Genomic DNA, 18,237 nt, shown 5'->3' on the forward strand with positions numbered 1-18,237 from the left:
GGATTCATGGAGCTTTTGAGAAGTAAATAGTTAGACCTTGGTCAGTTTGATGGTGGAGAAACTGGATACTTCTCTATTCCTGATGACCTAGGTCAGTTCATTAAGTTTTCCCAGATATGCTGCAGTCTATACTTATCAGTGAATGACATTATTTGCAAGAAACACTCAGAGAAATCTAAAAGTAACACTTGGTCTAATAGCTTATTTCTACAGCCTCCACAAAAACAAAGTTTTATTTATGTATGGATGTGAGAGTTGGACTGTGAAGAAAGCTGAGTGCCGAAGAATTGATGCTTTTGAATTGTGGTGTTGGAGAAGACTCTTGAGAGTCCCTTAGACTGCAAGGAGATCCAACCACTCCATTCTGAAGGAGATCAGCCCTGGGATTTCTTTGGAAGGAATGATGCTAAGGCTGAAAGTCCAGTACTTTGGCCACCTCATGCAAAGAGTTGACTCACTGGAAAAGAATCTGATGCTGGGAGGGAGAAGGAGACAACAGAGGATGAGATGGCTGGATGGCATCACTGACTCAATGGACATGAGTCTGAGTGAACTCCAGGAACTGGTAATGGACAGGGAGGCCTGGCGTGCTGCGATTCATGGGGTCGCAAAGAGTCGGACACGAGTGAGCAACTGAACTGAACTGAACTGAAACCTTAGACTTCTGTACCATGCATCATGCACACACACTGCTAAAACTAAAATAAGGAATAAGCAAGTTTATTCCAAGATGAAAACAAGAGCATAAAGCAAACAAAGCAAAAGCCGTAAGTGGGCAAAGGCCACTGACGGGCGTGGGGAGGGACCCGGAGAGGAGAGCTACCCGACTGTCAGCAAAAGCACAGTGTGAATTACAGCTTTTGCAACAAAGAGAATACGATGGAGGCGCCAGAGATATTTCATCATAATCTACATAGACCACTTAGTTTATTTGGTAGTTAAGGAGGTAATGGCTTTCTTTCAAACTCATTTTAAAAGTTCTTTTTTTAATGGTGGCGATAAATGTTTTTTAGTGCGGGGACTATATTCACGAGAGTGGCCACAAGGCCACATTCCATCCTTGCTAAGGATGCTTAATGAGGTGATGCTGCATTTACTAAAATACTCTGTGCTATTTCAACAATCTCAGTGTGAGGAGAACTAACTCTCAGGGTAGGAAGACGGTACAGGGAGGAAAAGAGGTATTTTACCCTGTGTGTGAGGCACTCCAGGGTTTTTCTTAAGTATGCTGCCAACCAGTTTTTCCCCCAGAGGTCCTAAGTGGCAGGGAAATGTAACTGGGGCATAAAAACAAATTAACAGAAATAATGTATGAAATAAGCTTTTGCCAGTTTCCAATTATAGTATCAAATTATGCTAAAAGGTTGATGAATGTAGTTTAACACCAGAGAGCAGAAAATTTAGGGGCTAGACATGTCACAGTCTTGTCCATCCATACAATTCAAAATCAACCACTAAGATAAAAGGACATGTGTATGCTATCTCTCTAGTGTGAAGAGAACATGTGCCTCCTCCAGCATTCTGCAAAACCAACTCAAGTTTTCTTTTACGATCAATCAATTATCTTATAAACAAATGCTAGTTTGAAAAATCCCTTCTCATCAAATGCCTAGACTATCGAGAAGTATTTAAAATTCATTATAATGGTGTGTGAACATGTGCTTGAGTCCCCACAGCTCCTGTGAACATTTAGATGTTTGAGTTTTGGAGAAAAATAGAAAAAGATGTACCCAGTGGGAAAAAACACCTCAAATTATATTTAAAAATCTATTTCCATTGCAGTTGATCCCATGGATACACAGATGTGTTTCAGGGTTTTATTACTGCAACTAAGTCTTCACATTGATATTATTAAAATGCAATGGGTTGAAAACAAAGACAATGAACTGAGGTGGAAAAGCAAAGGCAAACCTCAAAAACCAAATTATGTCCAAGATGAAACAAATATATCTAATACTGAAGAAGTGAAAGTACTGCAGATTGATGAATAATTAAACACCTCAAAAGCAAACCAATGAGGGGGGAAGAGGGTACTTAAAAAAAAAAACCCAGAGATTTAAAGGCATAAATCATGATTTATAACCCATGCCAACTCTGACCTCATAGAAAGCAAGAAAGATCAAAGGTGATGCTTCATCATGTATTTATTGCTTGGCCAAACCATTATTCATCGATCTTCATTTTGAAAGATATATATGGAGTACAAATTCTAATAGAACCATCACAGGGAAATTTTTATGTGCAGAATTTATCATGAAATCTGCAGCTAATAGCACAATATGCCTAATTTGTAATTTGCCTGTCTCTTCTCAGATTTATAGCATCACAGCTTTACAGCCAAAAGATGCAAGCTGCAATGTGTTGGGAGACGGTAGCTGACAGTTCAAATAAAGTCACTATAATTCCGCAGAGACCTTATTCTTTAATTCTCTAATGAAGATACCAGGAAATGACCACCACTGCTGCCACCATGCACACCCACACACGTGCATGAAAACTCCATTTGGAAAGATCGCTGCATTGCTGACTTCAAAAACAAAGTCAGATGTCAGTTTTGAGTGAGATTGCTTTTTTAATTAAAAATGCATCAATAAAATTATATTAATAGAATTCTCTTTTCTATTCATCTTGGTTGGAGAAACATAAGATGGCATGAGAGACGTGTCTCTAATCCCAGAATACAGGTATCTAGTAACAAAACACTGAAACCTGCGCTGACCCAAAGTGTAATTCTGAAACACTCAGAAGAGCTCTAGCTACCTTAAGTGATGTCAAACCTATTTAAATCCCTTTCAGCAATTTTATGAGGCGACCTAGCAAGGTGACAGGCCTGTTTATTTGAGGAGAAGAAAAAGTCCAGAATTTCTGGACTGGCACCAAAGCTGCCCAGCATGGTGCCAATCAATGTGGCGCAGCACTTGTGTTAGCAGAACACCTCCCCCCAATGCCTTACAGCAGCCATGGGCCCTGGGCTGCTCATCTTCAGGCACGAGCATCCTCACCTATTCACCCAGAAGGGAAAATGGGGGTGCAGTAAAGTTTTCCTATATGGTGTCCATCAGAGACATACTATGATGGTTAATTTCATGGATCACCTTAGTAGCCATGGGGTGCCCAGATTAGACATAATCTTTGGGTGTGTCTATAAGTGTCTTTTTGAATGAGGTTAGCATTTGACCTGGTGAACTCAGTGAAGTCCAATTTGGGTTATGTGCAATTAATTGAGGGCCTGAATAGAATAGAGGGAGAAGAAGGAGGAACTGGCCCCTTTTCCATTCTGCCTGCTGGAGCTGGGACATCTCAGCTCATCTCCTCCTGTCCCGGGAACTGGGACTTAACACCACTGGCTGCCCTGGTCTCAAGCCATCTGACTCAGCCTGGAATTCCACCAGCTTCACTGTGCCTCCAGCTTACAGTATGTGTCCTACTGGTTCTGTTTCTCTGGAGAACTTTACCTAACACAGATTTAATAAGTTCAGTGGGTTCCAGGTCAGACTGCGTTTGTAAATTCCAAGCTCAACAAAGTTCTACATGGTTCATCACTTTAGGACCTTTTAGAGCCTCTAGTACAAGGTACACCATGACTTCCTGAAGTGAGGTAATTCCTCAGAGCTCCTTCTAGATGGAAGAAGTGAAGTGAAGTCGCTCAGTCGTGTCCGACTCTTTGCGACCCCACGGACTGTAGCCCACCAGGCTCCTCTGTCCATGGGATTCTCCAGGCAAGAATACTGGAGTGGGTTGCCATTTCCTTCTCCAGGGGATCTTCCTGACCCCCGGATCAAACCCAGGTCTCCCTCATTGCAGGCAGACCCTTTAACCTCTGAGCCACCAGGGAAGCCCTTCTAGATGGAGGTACCCACAAAAGCAGTGAGCGTGACTAGCTTCTCTAGAAGAAGGCTTCCTGGTTGTCTTCCAAGGCCTTGGGGTCAGACAAACCCAAACCAAAATCCAGCTGGGCTACTTTTCCAGCTGTGTTACTTTTCCAGTTGTATGAGCTTTGGCATTTACTTCAGCACCTTGGGCCACGGTTTCCTCATCTGTAAACTGACAAATGAGAGGATACTCTTAGTTAAGGGTCAAAAAAAAAACAGCAGTGACTATCAGACCCTCTCCAGAGAAGGTAGGATAGAAACAGGAATCAATAAGAACTATCCTTCATTGAGCCTGTGGCAAGCATCTGTCCCGCTGCGGCTGCCCAGCTTCCATACCCGCTTCCCAGCAGTGGGCTCCCCCTGGGGAGCTGCCTGTTCTCCATGCATGGTTTCTGTGGGGTGGTAACTGCAGACACACACAGTCAGTGTGGAAGTCAAAGCACAGGGCTCCTTCCTCCCCACACCCAAGTCCTCTGGTACAGATTGAGGGGGCCATACTACTTAAGCTCAGTCATCAGCATTCTTTCCATCAGGACTCTTGAGCCTTGGGGGAGCATCAGGTTAGAGGTCAGCTGTGGTAGCAGGAACGTTTCTATGATCCAGGTGATGCTGGGCTCCCTAGCTATTCCCAATTCTGGGGCATTCAATTTACTGAATTCCCAAAATCCATCCAATCAACCTTATCAATATGAAACCAACATTCTTGGCCAATGGTGCTCTCATCAGTAGAGGTACAAGCCTAGAACAGTTGAGCTCTGGTCCGTGATGGAATCCAAGGAGGAAGACAAGAAGGACAGGGATGTCTCTAAATGAAGAATAAACCAAACATGTACCTAGTTCATGTGTGGTTCTCATGGGGCCACTTCTAAAAATAAAGGAACTCAGACTGCATCTTCAGGATCCTGCAGAAAAAACTGGAAACTTCTCTGCATTTGACGCAGAGGGAATTAAAAGCAGGAAATTGATTACCCAAAGGAGGAAAGAGCTGAGAAGCCAAAAAGGGACAGTGAGATGGCCCCAGAAAAAATCAACAGCAGAAAGGCCTTACAGCCCTAAAGGAATTGAGGGAAGTACATGGGTGCTAAGTCACTTCAGTCGTGTCCAGGTCTTTGAGATCTTCTTGACTGTAGCCCGCCGGGCTCCTCTGTCCATGGAACTCTCCGGGCAAGAAGTGGGTTTCCATGTCCTCCTCCAGGGTATCTTCCCAACCCAAGGACCGAACCTGTGTCCCCTGCCTTTGCAGGCGTGTCCTTTACCACTAGTGCAGCCTAGGAAACCCAATAGAGGGAAAGGGTTGCCTTATTCAAGCAGAAGCTGACGGCTGAAGCCACAGGGGAAATCAAGGTTGCTGCCAGAGACCCTGCACAAGGCAGAAAGATGAGGATAGGAGAAAACAGACCCTGGCTTGCCCTACCTCTGCCTCCAACCTCCCACCCACGCACCCCACTGGCCTAACCAAGGCAGGTGATAGGGGAGCCTGGAGGGGCCACCCCTCTGCCCCCAGAATGGATTCTAGGCAAATAATCCCAGGACTGGCAAACCAACCCTCACACATAAAGTGTGTTATGCCTACAAATAGGCTTTGGGTCACGTGGTTCTCGGCTCCTTGGGAACCTCCTGGCCTAATCCTGTTTCATCTATTCGAGTGAGAAAAAGTACTTTCATCTGCCCACCTCCTACAACCCAAATCCCATTCGTCTCCCCCTCAACAAAAACCTACAAAAGCATTTCCTTCACCTCTCCCCAAGACGTTCTATGCACTTACTGGTCTCAGAGGCTTCTAAAACTCTTCATTTCAATAAGTATTTTATCTCACACTGAAAGCCAAGTGGAATATACTTGCTGTATTTATCATTTCTGTGGTTAATAAAATCTCTAAGAAACAAGATAAGGATGAATCCACAGGCCTTTCTGGTCCCATGACAAGAGGGATGTATTTTAGAGAGGCTGTACTGGGTGGAATTAGGATTCCTGCAGCCAAATTTAATATAAGTTTTCCTCCAGGGGAATTTCTGATGAGATTGTCCTGCAAAGGGACTGTCTCCTAATGGGATTAGCTGATCAAGATTACATTGTGCTGTTAAGTAGCCATTTTAGAAGAAAATACAACCGGGGAGGGGGTAAACACGGCGGGTGAATACAGCTTGCTGGCACAGCCTGGAGAGCTAGGTTGGTAGCCTTTTCTGCATCTGCTGGAAATTGGCAAAGTGAAGTTGAAACTATTTACGTCAGACTGGGACTTGAAATAACCTATGTGGCTGGCACTGGAACCCAGCCAAAACCCATGGTACTTGGTTTCAGGACCTAATGAAGCTCAGCTTCTTGATGTCTCCTATAAGAAAGAATTCAGTGAGAGACAAAGTGACAGGAAGAAGTGGATTTATTCAGATTCAGAGAGAAGCACACTCCACAGACAAGAGTTTGGCCATAGCAGAGGGTGAGTGCAGCCTCGAAACGTGGCATGGTTAATTTTTATAGGCTGGGTAATTTCATATGCTAATAAGTGGGAGGGTTATTCCAACTACTTTTGGGCAGGGGTGGAGATTTCCAGGATTTGGGCTGCCTCCCACTCCTTGGTCTTTTGACAGTGCCTTGGAACTGTCATGGCACCTCTGGGTGTGTCATTTCACTTGCTGACTGAAGATCAAGGTCTAGTCTCATCTGCCACCTTGGTCCCATTTGATTCTAATTGGTTTATGTTGTGGGCTTCCCTCATAGCTCAGTTGATAAATCATCTGCCTGCAATGTAGGAGACCCGGGTTCAATTTTCCTGGGTCACAAAGATCCCCTAGAGAAGGAAATGGCAACCCACTCCAATATTCTTGCCTGGAGAATCCCATGCACAGAGGAGCCTGGTTAGGGAGGAGGGATGGCCTAGTGTACCTGAGCTGAGCACTCTCCTCAAGAATACAAATTGCAAAGAGATTTGATCTTGATGTAGACCACTGACTTTCTCTTTATACCAGGGTCATGGGGCATTTCAACTATGGTGATACACCTGGCCAGTAGTGTCCCCTGTGGACTGGGGTGACCGTGCCAACAACCAAGGAACACTCAGCCCTCTGTGGAGCATCCTACGCTCCTCTTTTCACAACGGTGGGGCAGTGGGCTCATATGATCAGACCAGTGATTCCTCCGAACAATCGTAACCCTGGCTCCTCCAGGAGCCTTTGTTTGAGTAAAACAGTGGGAACACAATCAAGAAATGGATTAGAAATAGCCCAAAACACACCTGAAGACAAAGCCATCTTTCAAGCAGAAATGTACCAAGGGCCAGGCATTGGGTGGGAGGTGTGATTCTCCCCGAGCACAGGAAATAAGGAAGAGCACTGACTGCAGAGGATTTTAAAACAATAATACTGCCTAGTCCTCAGTCTCCACTCACTGTCACCATGAGCTGGCAATGCAAGAAACCAGGGTTGGAACCTGCCGTGTCAAGGCAAATTCCTTAAACTTCTGAGCCTCAAAGCCTCACTGTCAAAGCATGGTGCCACCACCGGCCTCAGAGAAGGGTGCAAGGATTCAGAGTAAGTACCTGTTAAGCACTCATGCCACCCGGCACACTGTAAGTGGTCAATAACCAACGAATACCTGCTACTGTTGTTATGTGAACAAACTGTCACCAAAAGACTGAAAGAAGATAAATGCGCTGCATAGGATAAAAGATTACTCATGTGACAAAGGATGTCAAATAAATGTCATTTAACTAGGGGAAGCATGTGGTGGCTATTGGCATGGTGAATATCAAATTACAGCAGTCACAACAGAGAGAAAAATCTACCTCTCTACTGCGTCATGTGGGCATCGATCGATCAGAACCCCTTGGGGAGGTCTGGTCTTGCACCCAGAGAAGGCCGGCTGAAGAGAGAAACGATGGGGGAGGAGGAAGAGAAAGGAATGGGAAGGAGGGGAAGGAAGACAGAAATTTCTTTCACTGGTCCCCAAATTGGATCTCATAAACCCCAAGAGGATTAGAAGAGAGAACCAGTTTGAAATGAGCCAATAACAGAATTCGTACAAAGCCTCTGAACTATCTCCAAGGATCCGTCAGTGACAGACCTGTGGCTGTCAAGGAGAATGGAGGCTGGGGGAGAGACGAATTGGGAGTTTGGGATGAGCAGATGCAAACTATTATATACAGAATGGATAAACAACAGAGTCCTGCTGTGTAACACAGAGAACCATATTCATATTCTGAGATACACCATAATGAAAAATATGAAAAACAACGTGTATACATGTGCATATATATGTATACACATATACATAAGTACATATGTATGTATAACTGAATCACTTTGCTGTGCAGTAGAAATTAACACAGCACTGTAAATCAACTATACTTCAATCAAATAAATGTTTTTTTTAAAACCTACAGTGTTTTTCTCTCTCCTCTTAGGAGACATTCCAAAAGACATGATACAACATGGCCATGTAGGTCAGAGGTTTTTAATAAACTTCTGAGGAGTACTGTAAAACAAACTCCCTTTAACAAAAATCTAGACTTGGAAAACGTAAAATCAACTATGCCAAAATATTAACAGAGTTAAGTCCGGGGAGTACAAGAAGTTCCCTAGGACCCTCCTGGTCCTCTTGCATTAGACATGATGGACCCTTTTTTTTCTCCCAAAGAGGAAAACAGGTCAGTTTCTTAAGATCCTGGAATTGAAGTAGAAGAATTTTTCTCCAAGTTCATTTGAAAATAAACAAGACATTATGGAACACTGGAGGTTTAAAAACGGGGGTGGAAAAGCAAAGGAACAAATTATAGGACAAAGGAAATGCTTTACACCATCAGAAATAAAAGCTAAACCCCAATTACAGTGATAAATCTTTAATCAAATATCATCACAGACATAGGTCCAACCAAAATCTTGATATAAGCAGCTTATAAATTAGGTTTTTTGAACTGAGAGGCATAGTCTTTCTTCAGATCTGGACTGTGGAATCCCTACCGTAATTCAAACCAAAGCTATGGAAAAAGTTAGAGATAGTTAGGTACTTAATTCGTAAGCCACTATTTTCAAATAAATGCCATTTTCTAGAACCTCAGGGTTGCTATAATCCAAAGACTATAAATACAGTGGATGGCCAAGAAGGTGGGGAAACTTAACTTTTGTACATAAGGAGGATTTTTAACTTGAATTTCAGCCCATTTGATTAGGGACTGAGTAAGGAGATCCAACCAGTTCATTCTTAAGGAGATCAGCCCTGGGATTTCTTTGGAAGGAATGATGCTAAAGCTGAAACTCCAGTACTTTGGCCACCTCATGCGAAGAGTTGACTCACTGGAAAAGACTCTGATGCTGGGAGGGATTGGGGGCAGGAGGAGAAGGGGACGCCAGAGGATGAGATGGCTGGATGGCATCACTGACTCAATGGACGTGAGTCTGGGTGAACTCCGGGAGTTGGTGATGGACAGGGAGGCCTGGCATGCTGTGATTCATGGGGTCGCAAAGAGTGGGACACGACTGAGCGACTGAACTGAAAATTATATACTGAGTTTCCTAGGTGCTGCTAGTGGTAAAGAATTCACCTGCCAAGTCAGGTAGATGTAGGAGACAACGTAGGAGATGCAGGTTCAGTCCCTGGGTCGGGAAGATCCCCTGGCGGAGGGCGTGACAGCCCACTCCAGTATTCTTGCCTGGAGAAGCCCATGGGCAGAGGAGCCCAGCAGGCTATAGTCTGCTATAGCCTATAGCATAGTCTATAGGCTACACTTAACCTACCAAAAGACTGTTTAACCTACCAAAAGAAACCAATGTGCTCAAAATACGGTCCATTCCTAGGATTCTTATCAATAAAGGATTCCTAGACTTCACCGTGGTGGCTTAGACAGGAAAGAATTCCCATGCAATGTGAGAGACCTGGGTTCAATCCCTGGGTTGGGAAGATCCCCTGGAGAAGGGAATGGCTACCCACTCCAGTATTCCTGCTTGGAGAATTCCATGGACAGAGGCACCTGGTGGGCTACAGTCCATGGGATCACAGAGAGTCAGACACAACTGAGTGACCAACACTTTCAGACTCCACCCAAAGCTGCTGAATCAATTTCTTGGACTAGAGCATCTTACCTAGTTTCCCAGGCAATTCTTAGACACACTCCACCTTGAAAAATCTCTGATTTGGAAACTGTTAAAAGAACGCGATAATTCAATAGTTCATTCAAGATCTACTAAACAGCTCTTCATTTGCTCATTTGAAATGCACACCCTACAATCTCTCTTGAGATTATTTTCTGATTGGCCTTTTGCTAACCAGGCAAAGGCCATTCTGCATCAGCAGTAACTGACAGTTTCTAAAATCAAGTGAACTTCTTAAAGCCACACACACACACAAGATAAGAATGCACAATAATCCTCCCGGGAACCCGCAGCAACTTGCCTAGGGTCATAGATTGCTCTCACGTGTTCCCCTAAATTCAAGGACCTTTTATGATGAGGAATTAAATGTCTCTGGCATACAGAGAGAAATTAATTAGCATCTACCAAATGAAAAACTATTTCATTCCCTGCATGAAGTTATATTTTGCTTTTGTCACAGCCCAAAAAACACGGAGAAAATCTCTAAGAATTAGTTATGCCCTATGGTTTCTGGTGGAGCTGCAGAAACTACCCCTTGGGCTGTTATTTGCAGTATTTACAACTTTTTTTTTTTTTTTTTTACTGAATTATCAAGTGAAAATCCAATTGTTTCTAATGGTGCTCACTCTGTGTGTTTCCCATTCCCACATATGAGAAAGTGTTTATTATCCATTTGTAGTAATTAAGACACTGATGTTATACAGACCCATAAAATTCCTTCATTAAGCCAGCAAAGAGCTTTTCATCAAAATCACTGTAGCTAAATATTTATTTAAAAATAAAAACGAAATTAAAAATGAAGAACTCCCATGACCAAAAAAAAAAAAAAAAAATCACTCTCAGTTTGGTAAGTGGTGGTGAGCATCCCGGAGTTTCAAAGCACTAACTATATTTTCTTACAGAGTAGAAATGGCCCTAACCAGCAATCAATCACGGCTAGCTATAAAGAAATGAAGTAATTAACCATAAGGAAATAATTCAGCAAGATGCTAACAGTTTAATAACATATAAGTATTTGCATTTAAGCATTATTGTTTCTAAATGGTTTCATAATTGTTTTAGATTCGCAAAAGGTGCTAACACGTGAACAAAGTACGGAGCAAGACAAGATTCTGTGATGGATCTGTTCAGCTGGATGTGTTATTAGATCCAGGAATGAGGTCTGCGTGGCCCAAGTGGAGTTTAGAACATGGGCTCTTTGCAGAGCTAGTCTGCACAGGGCAAACTCAACAGCTCTCAGAAGCGCATACACTTCCCCCGCCAGGGGAAAAAGCAGGAAATCCAACAAATCTCTTTCATGAAGAGAAACATCTCGTGTTGCTCTCCTCCTGTCACTGGGGAAGTTCATTTAGGAAGCCAGAGCTGAGGAAGCAAAACATGTTGATTGGAACGTGTGAGCACTTCCCACTGTGCGGCAGAGGGATCACGCTTTTATTAGAAAGCCCTTTCTTCATCTTTGAGGCACCACAAAAAGAGCCAAGAAGCAAGCTGCGGTTGTCTGTTAGCAAAGCCTTCTGCTCACAGCGGAAGCTTTCTGTATTTCCATCCTCAACCACGAGAAGAAACAGGCATCTCTTTCCATTTTCATCAAATACTGGAGGAGTGGTTCTGTCCCAGCACTTCAAGGATCGCTTCTTGGGGTGCCATGAGCTCTCTATAAACATTCTGTTTTTGTCTCCCGCCTTCATTTCTATGAAATCTTAAAAAATATCTGAATACTGAGAAATACCATTGAGTTCTCCTAGGCAAACATCTATATTGATACCAATTAATCTAACATCCGTGGATACAAGTTAATGAAAGAAAGGATAATGGGAGACTTTAGATGAAAATCAAATTGTTGCCAAGTAAAGGCCAACAAGACCCCATGGTGTGCCCTACGAGGAGAGACATCTGGAGAGCAGGGAGTGGCCCAGCTTAAGGCCTGACATCAGCTAGCCTCACAGGCAACGAGCACTAAGCAGTCAGGAGCACCTCATACCAGGAGCAGCAGTTTAATGTCAGCAAAACAATGGCATCTTTAACTTTCAATGAATATTGTTAATTTAAATGTCATTGGTTTTATAGTCTTATTCCTATGTGATTTGTAAAATCTGTGTTGATTTTATAGTTGAATAGCAGACCTGAGAGCTATCTGTCATCTGGGCATTACTGATATTCAGGGCGGGTAAGTCTCTGTTAATGGGGCCTGTCCTGTGCATCGTAGGCTGTTCGGCAGCATCCCCGGCCTTTACTCACTAGATGCCAGCAGCAAACCCCTTCATTGGTGACAGCCAACGACCTGTTCAGACACTCCTAACTGTCCCTGAAGGACAAAGACGGTTCCCAGTTGAGAAACCAGCTCACCTCGAGTCTGAGACTGGGTCCCGGCAGCAAAGAGAGGATACGCTGAGACCAGGTAATGCGAGGGGAGTTTAACGTGGAAACTGTTAAAATGTGGGGAGGAGGGAAAGACGTTCACAAAGGACTTGAAAGACTGCGGGAGAAACATCAAAGTGTTGGCCGCACAGTCGTGCCCAACTCGTTGCAACCCCACGGATTGTAGCCCACTAGGCTCCTCTATCCCCAGAATTTCCCAAGCCAGAACACTGGAGTGGATTGTCATTCCCTCTTCCAGGAGATCTTCCCAACCCAGCTGGGTCTCCCACATTGCAGGCAGATTCTTTATCATCTGAGCCACCAGGGAGGCCTCAGGGGGAAAAATTTTAGAAAAGCACAGTGTCAGAGTGAGAGGGGATGGGATGGGGATGAGGGCAAGAGATGCTCGGCTAGACCCCAGCTGCTCCCGGCATCCCAGCCCAGGCGCAAGCCAGGAAGAAAGAAAGCCCGCTGACATCCACTCAGCCCAGATGTCTCCTGCCCCAGCTGCCATCAGGCTGCAACCACACAAAAAGCTGCAAGTGAGAAGTGCCCACCTAAGTCAGTCCAACCACAGACCCACGAGAAATATTAAAATGCCACTTTCTAACCCAGTAAACCTTGGGGAGAAGACACTACACATGGACATCACCAGATGGTCAACACCGAAATCAGACTGATTATATTCTTTGCAGCCAAAGACGGAGAAGCTCTATATAGTCAGCAAAAACAAGACCAGGAGCTGACTGTGGCTCAGACCATGAACTCCTTATTGCCAAATTCAGACTTAAATTGAAGAAAGTAGGGAAAACCACTAGACCATTCAGGTATGACCTAAATCAAATCCCTTATGATTATACAGTGGAAGTGAGAAATAGATTTAAGGGACTAGATCTGATAGACAGAGTGCCTGATGAACTATGGACGGAGGTTCATGACTTTGTACAGGAGACAGGGATCAAGACCATTCCCATAGAAAAGAAATGCAAAAAAGCAAAATGGCTGTTTGGGGAGGCCTTACAAATAGCTGTGAAAAGAAGAGAAGCGAAAAGCAAAGGAGAAAAGGAAAGATATAAGCATCTGAATGCAGAGTTCCAAAGAATAGCAAGGAGAGATAAGAAAGCCTTCCTCAGCGATCAATGCAAAGAAATAGAGGAAAACAACAGAATGGGAAAGACTAGAGATCTCTTCAAGAAAATTAGAGATACCAAGGGAACATTTCATGCAAAGATGGGCTCGATAAAGGACAGAAATGGTATGAACCTAACAGAAGCAGAAGATATTAATAAGAGGTGGCAAGAATACACAGAAGAACTGTACAAAAAAGATCTTCATGACCAAGATAATAACCATGGTGTGATCACTCACCTAGAGCCAGACATCCTGAAATGTGAAGTCAAGTGGGCCTTAGAAAGATCACTATAAACAAAGCTAGTGGAGGTGATGGAATTCTAGTGGAGCTATTTCAAATCCTGAAAGATAATGCTGTGAAAGTGCTGCACTCAATATGCCAGCAAATTTGGAAAACTCAGCAGTGGCCACAGGACTGGAAAAGGTCCGTTTTCATTCCAATCCCAAAGAAAGGCAAGGCCAAAGAATGCTCAAACTACTGCACAATTGCACTCATCTCACACGCTTATAAAGTAATGCTCAGAATTCTCCAAGCCAGGCTTCAGCAATATGTGAACCGTGAACTTCCAGATATTCAAGCTGGTTTTAGAAAAGGCAGAGGAACCAGAGATCAAATTGCCAACATCCGCTGGATCATCAAAAAAGCAAGGGAGTTCCAGAAAAACATCTATTTCTGCTTTATTGACTATACCAAAGCCTTTGACTGTGTGGATCACAATAAACTGTGGAAAATTCTGAAAGAGATGGGAATACCACACCATCTGACCTGCCTCTTGAGAAACCTGTATGCAGGTCAGGAAGCAACAGTTAGAACTGGACACGGAACAACAGACTGGTTCCAAACAGGAAAAGGAGTACATCAAGGCTGTATATTGTCACCCTGCTTATTTAATTTATATGCAGAGTACATGATGAGAAACACTGGGCTGGAGGAAGCACAAGCTGGAATCAAGATTGCCGGAAGAAATAATAAATAACTTCAGATATGCAGATGACACCACCCTTACGGCAGAAAGTGAAGAAGAATTAAAGAACCTCTTGATGAAGGTGAAAGAGGAGAGTGAAAAAGTTGGCTTAAAGCTCAACATTCAGAAAACTAAGATCATGGCATCTGGTTCCATCACTTCACAGCAAATAGATGCAGAAATAGTGGGAAAAGTAGCAGACTTTATTTTCTTGGGCTTCAAAATCACTGCAGATGGTGACTGCAGCCATGAAATAAAAACACGCTTACTCCTTAGAAAAAAAGTTATGACCAACCTAGATAGCATATTAAAAAGCAGAGACATTGCTTTGCCAACAAAGGTCGGTCTAGTCAAGGCTATGGTTTTTCCAGTAGTCATGTATGGATATGAGAGTTGGACTATAAAGAAAGCTGAGCACTGAAGAATTGATGCTTTTGAACTATGGTGTTGGAGAAGACTCTTGAGAGTTCCTTGGAGTGCAAGGAGATCCAACCAGTCCATCCTAAAGGAGATCAGTCCTGGCTGTTCATTGGAAGGACTGATGCTGAAGCTGAAACTCCAATACTTTGGCCACCTGATGCGAAGAACTGACTCATTGGAAAAGATCTTGATGCTGGGCAAGATTGAAGGCAGGAGGAGAAGGGGACAACAGAGGATGAGCTGCTTGGATGGCATCACTGATTCAATGGACATGGGTTTGGTTGGACTCCGGGAGCTGGTGATGGACAGGGAGGCCTGGAGTGCTGCAGTCCATGGGGTCGTGAAGAGTTGGACACAACTGAGCAACTGAACTGCACTGAACCCAGTACACCCTGGGGTGGGTTATGTGGCAATAGATATACAGGCTAAGAATAATCAAGATATTCATCAACAATTCCCAGTGTATATACTGAATTTAACAAACACACACAGAGCATCATCTACACTATTTTAAGAAAACTGCAGGCAATATAACCACCCTGCCATATTCTTAATTTCTGAATCTGAACCCATTTGGCTCCTTATGTCTGTTTGCTACTTTCAGGACCTGAAAAGGGTTGAGGATGATTAGCGAGGACCCTAAACCACCAAAAGGGGCCCACATGTCTTCTCCTAGAGCCCTGGAGCATTCGCCAGGTGTACAGGTGTGTTCAAAGTGTCACAAGTGCCCAGGAGGAATCGATGGGAGAATGTCTCTTTAGCCCTTTTACGTTCAGCTCTGTGAGATGGATACCCAAGAGTGTGTAGAGAAACACTGTTCCTTTTTTACTTGTTGCTCCACTTTCCAAGGAAACAGAGGAGCCATTGAGGGCTGGATGCAGAGAGAAATCAAGATGTCAGACCTCATGCCATTATCTGACAACTGAGCTTCCTCTAACAGGGTCGGGCTCTCCATACCTGGCTCCTCATTTCATCAGGATGAATTATCCCCCAGAAAGGGCCTCAGCCCTCATGCTAATTGGCTTCCCAAGGTGCCCACTCCATCAGCAGAGACAAGGCCAGACTTTCTGAATTCCTCTTAGGCTCATCTAGAAAGCCTGCTCCCGACAAATGAAACAGTGGAGAATACTGACAATCTAACAGATTAATCAGTGTAACAGAGTGACCCAGGAGTCAGAATTTAAATTTGTTTTTTAGCAAGAAGCTGACAGCTGTTTCTCTTCAGAGCAAGGTTAGCAGCTCAAATGGCTCCAGGCAGGGGTGATCCTCAAAGTATTTACCAACTGGTATCATCTGGGCCCCAAGGGGTTCAGAACCGTCCCCATCAGCATCTATCAGCCCTGCCTACGTGGACCAGCAGGAGAAGGGAAGGAGTGGGCACAGGGGCTGTAGAAGAGGAAAGCTCATGCTTGCTATATGGCTGCTGTCAGCTCCAGAGAATGGCAGATGTGGCAATATAAGCCACGTGCCCTCGGATACACAGATTTCCACCCCCTCTCCCCGCCCCCACCAAAGAGGCTGCAATTGACTTTTTTTTTTTTTTTTTGCAATTGACTTCTTTATGAAATCTAAATACCAACAACTTGTTTGAAATTTCACAAAAAAAGAAAACTCTTTGTAGGCCAAACCAAATAAAGATATATATGACCCCCCTGTGTCAACTCTTCACTGCTGCACCAAAGGAACAACCAGACAGTCCCCAGGAGCAAATCGTCACTGTTCTATGCAGGGGAACCTGATAGCCTCTTCGTAAGCAGCCAAGGCTCCTGGGCTTTCACACTTTGAGGAGATGAATCTATTGGCCCTTTAAGTTAGCAAAGCCCTCCTCCCGCTTGCTGGGAAGACCCCTGGAATAAGAAAAGTCAAATGAGCATCAAGTTCCAGGACCTTCCTGGAAGTAGCTATATTACAGATGTCTGCTGCCTCCAAATTAAACATTTTAGAAAATCATCAGGATAGACTGGGATGACATATGAAATAAGTCCTCCAAAGAGAGCTTCAAAAAGGGGAAGAAGTCTTGACTGTACTCCAGACTCAAGAGTTTCCCATGATATTAACGCTTTGGGGATGGGTAACTAACTGATCATGTGATGGGAGCTCTAGAAATAGGAACCTGGCAGCCAGGGCAAGGCCTGGGCCAGCAAGGACTCTACACTAGAGGACTAGCAGAGTCCACTGAACGGTGAGCCTTCACTTTTGTTGTAGTGAAAAGCAAAAAAGAGCAATCAGGTTTTCTTTTCTTTCCTGAGAACACAGAAGGTAACCGTGAGCAGGCTTGATCACTCCTAGTTTTTATTTTAACTGTTCCTAATCTGTAGCCTGTAACTAAGTTTGGTTTTCTGCCCCTAACTCTGCATGGGCTACATTCCATACCTATTATCCTCTGACTGTATGCTAATTACATCCTCCAGCTGGTGCTCACCTTTACAGCACTCTCTTCGCAGACCACCCCTTGAAGCTCTTCTCTTTCTGCATTTCATAAAGAAGGCTGCAGAGCAAACCACAAGACGTTAGACCCAACTACCCGGCTACTGACGCCAGCCTGTGACTGTTTTTGAAACAACACAGAGGAAGAAGACAAGATCCTTACTTACACCTTTGTTCCTCATCACCTCCCCATGACTGTGAGCCTTCATCTTATATAAGCCCCCGGACTCCTCAAGGGAGGAGGGGCCCAGCTCTGGAGGCACCAGCCCACTGCGTTCTCCCCTCCGCTAGCTGAGGATGAAAGCCACCTTTCTACTTCCTCCAAATTCTGCCCCCGTATTTTTTATTTAACTTCGGTGGGCAGAGAAAGCCAAGATTTTTGGCACTTCAAACCCTTCACACTGGCCATCAAAAGCAATAGCCATTGTGGGCTTATCAGATTCTCCCCTTCTCTCCCAGCCTACTGTTTAGAGGTACAGTCTTTCAGATCAAGTAAAGCAAACCCATGAGCTAGACCAGCTTTATGGGCCTGTGACGTGTATTCACAGAGGACCCATATGTGCAGCTTACCTGATTCAATGCTCATCTTGAAATTCTTTTTCTGTTTTCCTTTTTCTTGTTATTTTTTCTACTTTTTCTTAAAAATTTTTTTAATTTTTCTCTTTTTTTGGTCAGCTTAAAATTCCTAATTTTTGAACAAGAGGTCCCGCATTTTTTTATCTGCACTGAGCCCACAAACTTTGTAACTGGTCCTGCCCCTGAGATTCCTTAATAAATACAGAGGACCACTACTAAAATGGGGGTGCCTCAAGAAATTGATACAATCAAATCTCATCACTTGTGATAGTTGTGTTCTATAAAGTGGCCATGAATACTGAACCATACTTCTAGGAGAAATACAGGGTTAGGTTCCTGTGAGCTTCTGATCACAATGTTTTCATCCACTGATCAACATATTATGTGCTTCATTATTAATATATT

This window comes from Bos mutus, chromosome 22, assembly GCF_027580195.1.
Source record: "Bos mutus isolate GX-2022 chromosome 22, NWIPB_WYAK_1.1, whole genome shotgun sequence".
In the NCBI taxonomy this organism is placed as follows: Eukaryota; Metazoa; Chordata; class Mammalia; order Artiodactyla; family Bovidae; genus Bos; species Bos mutus.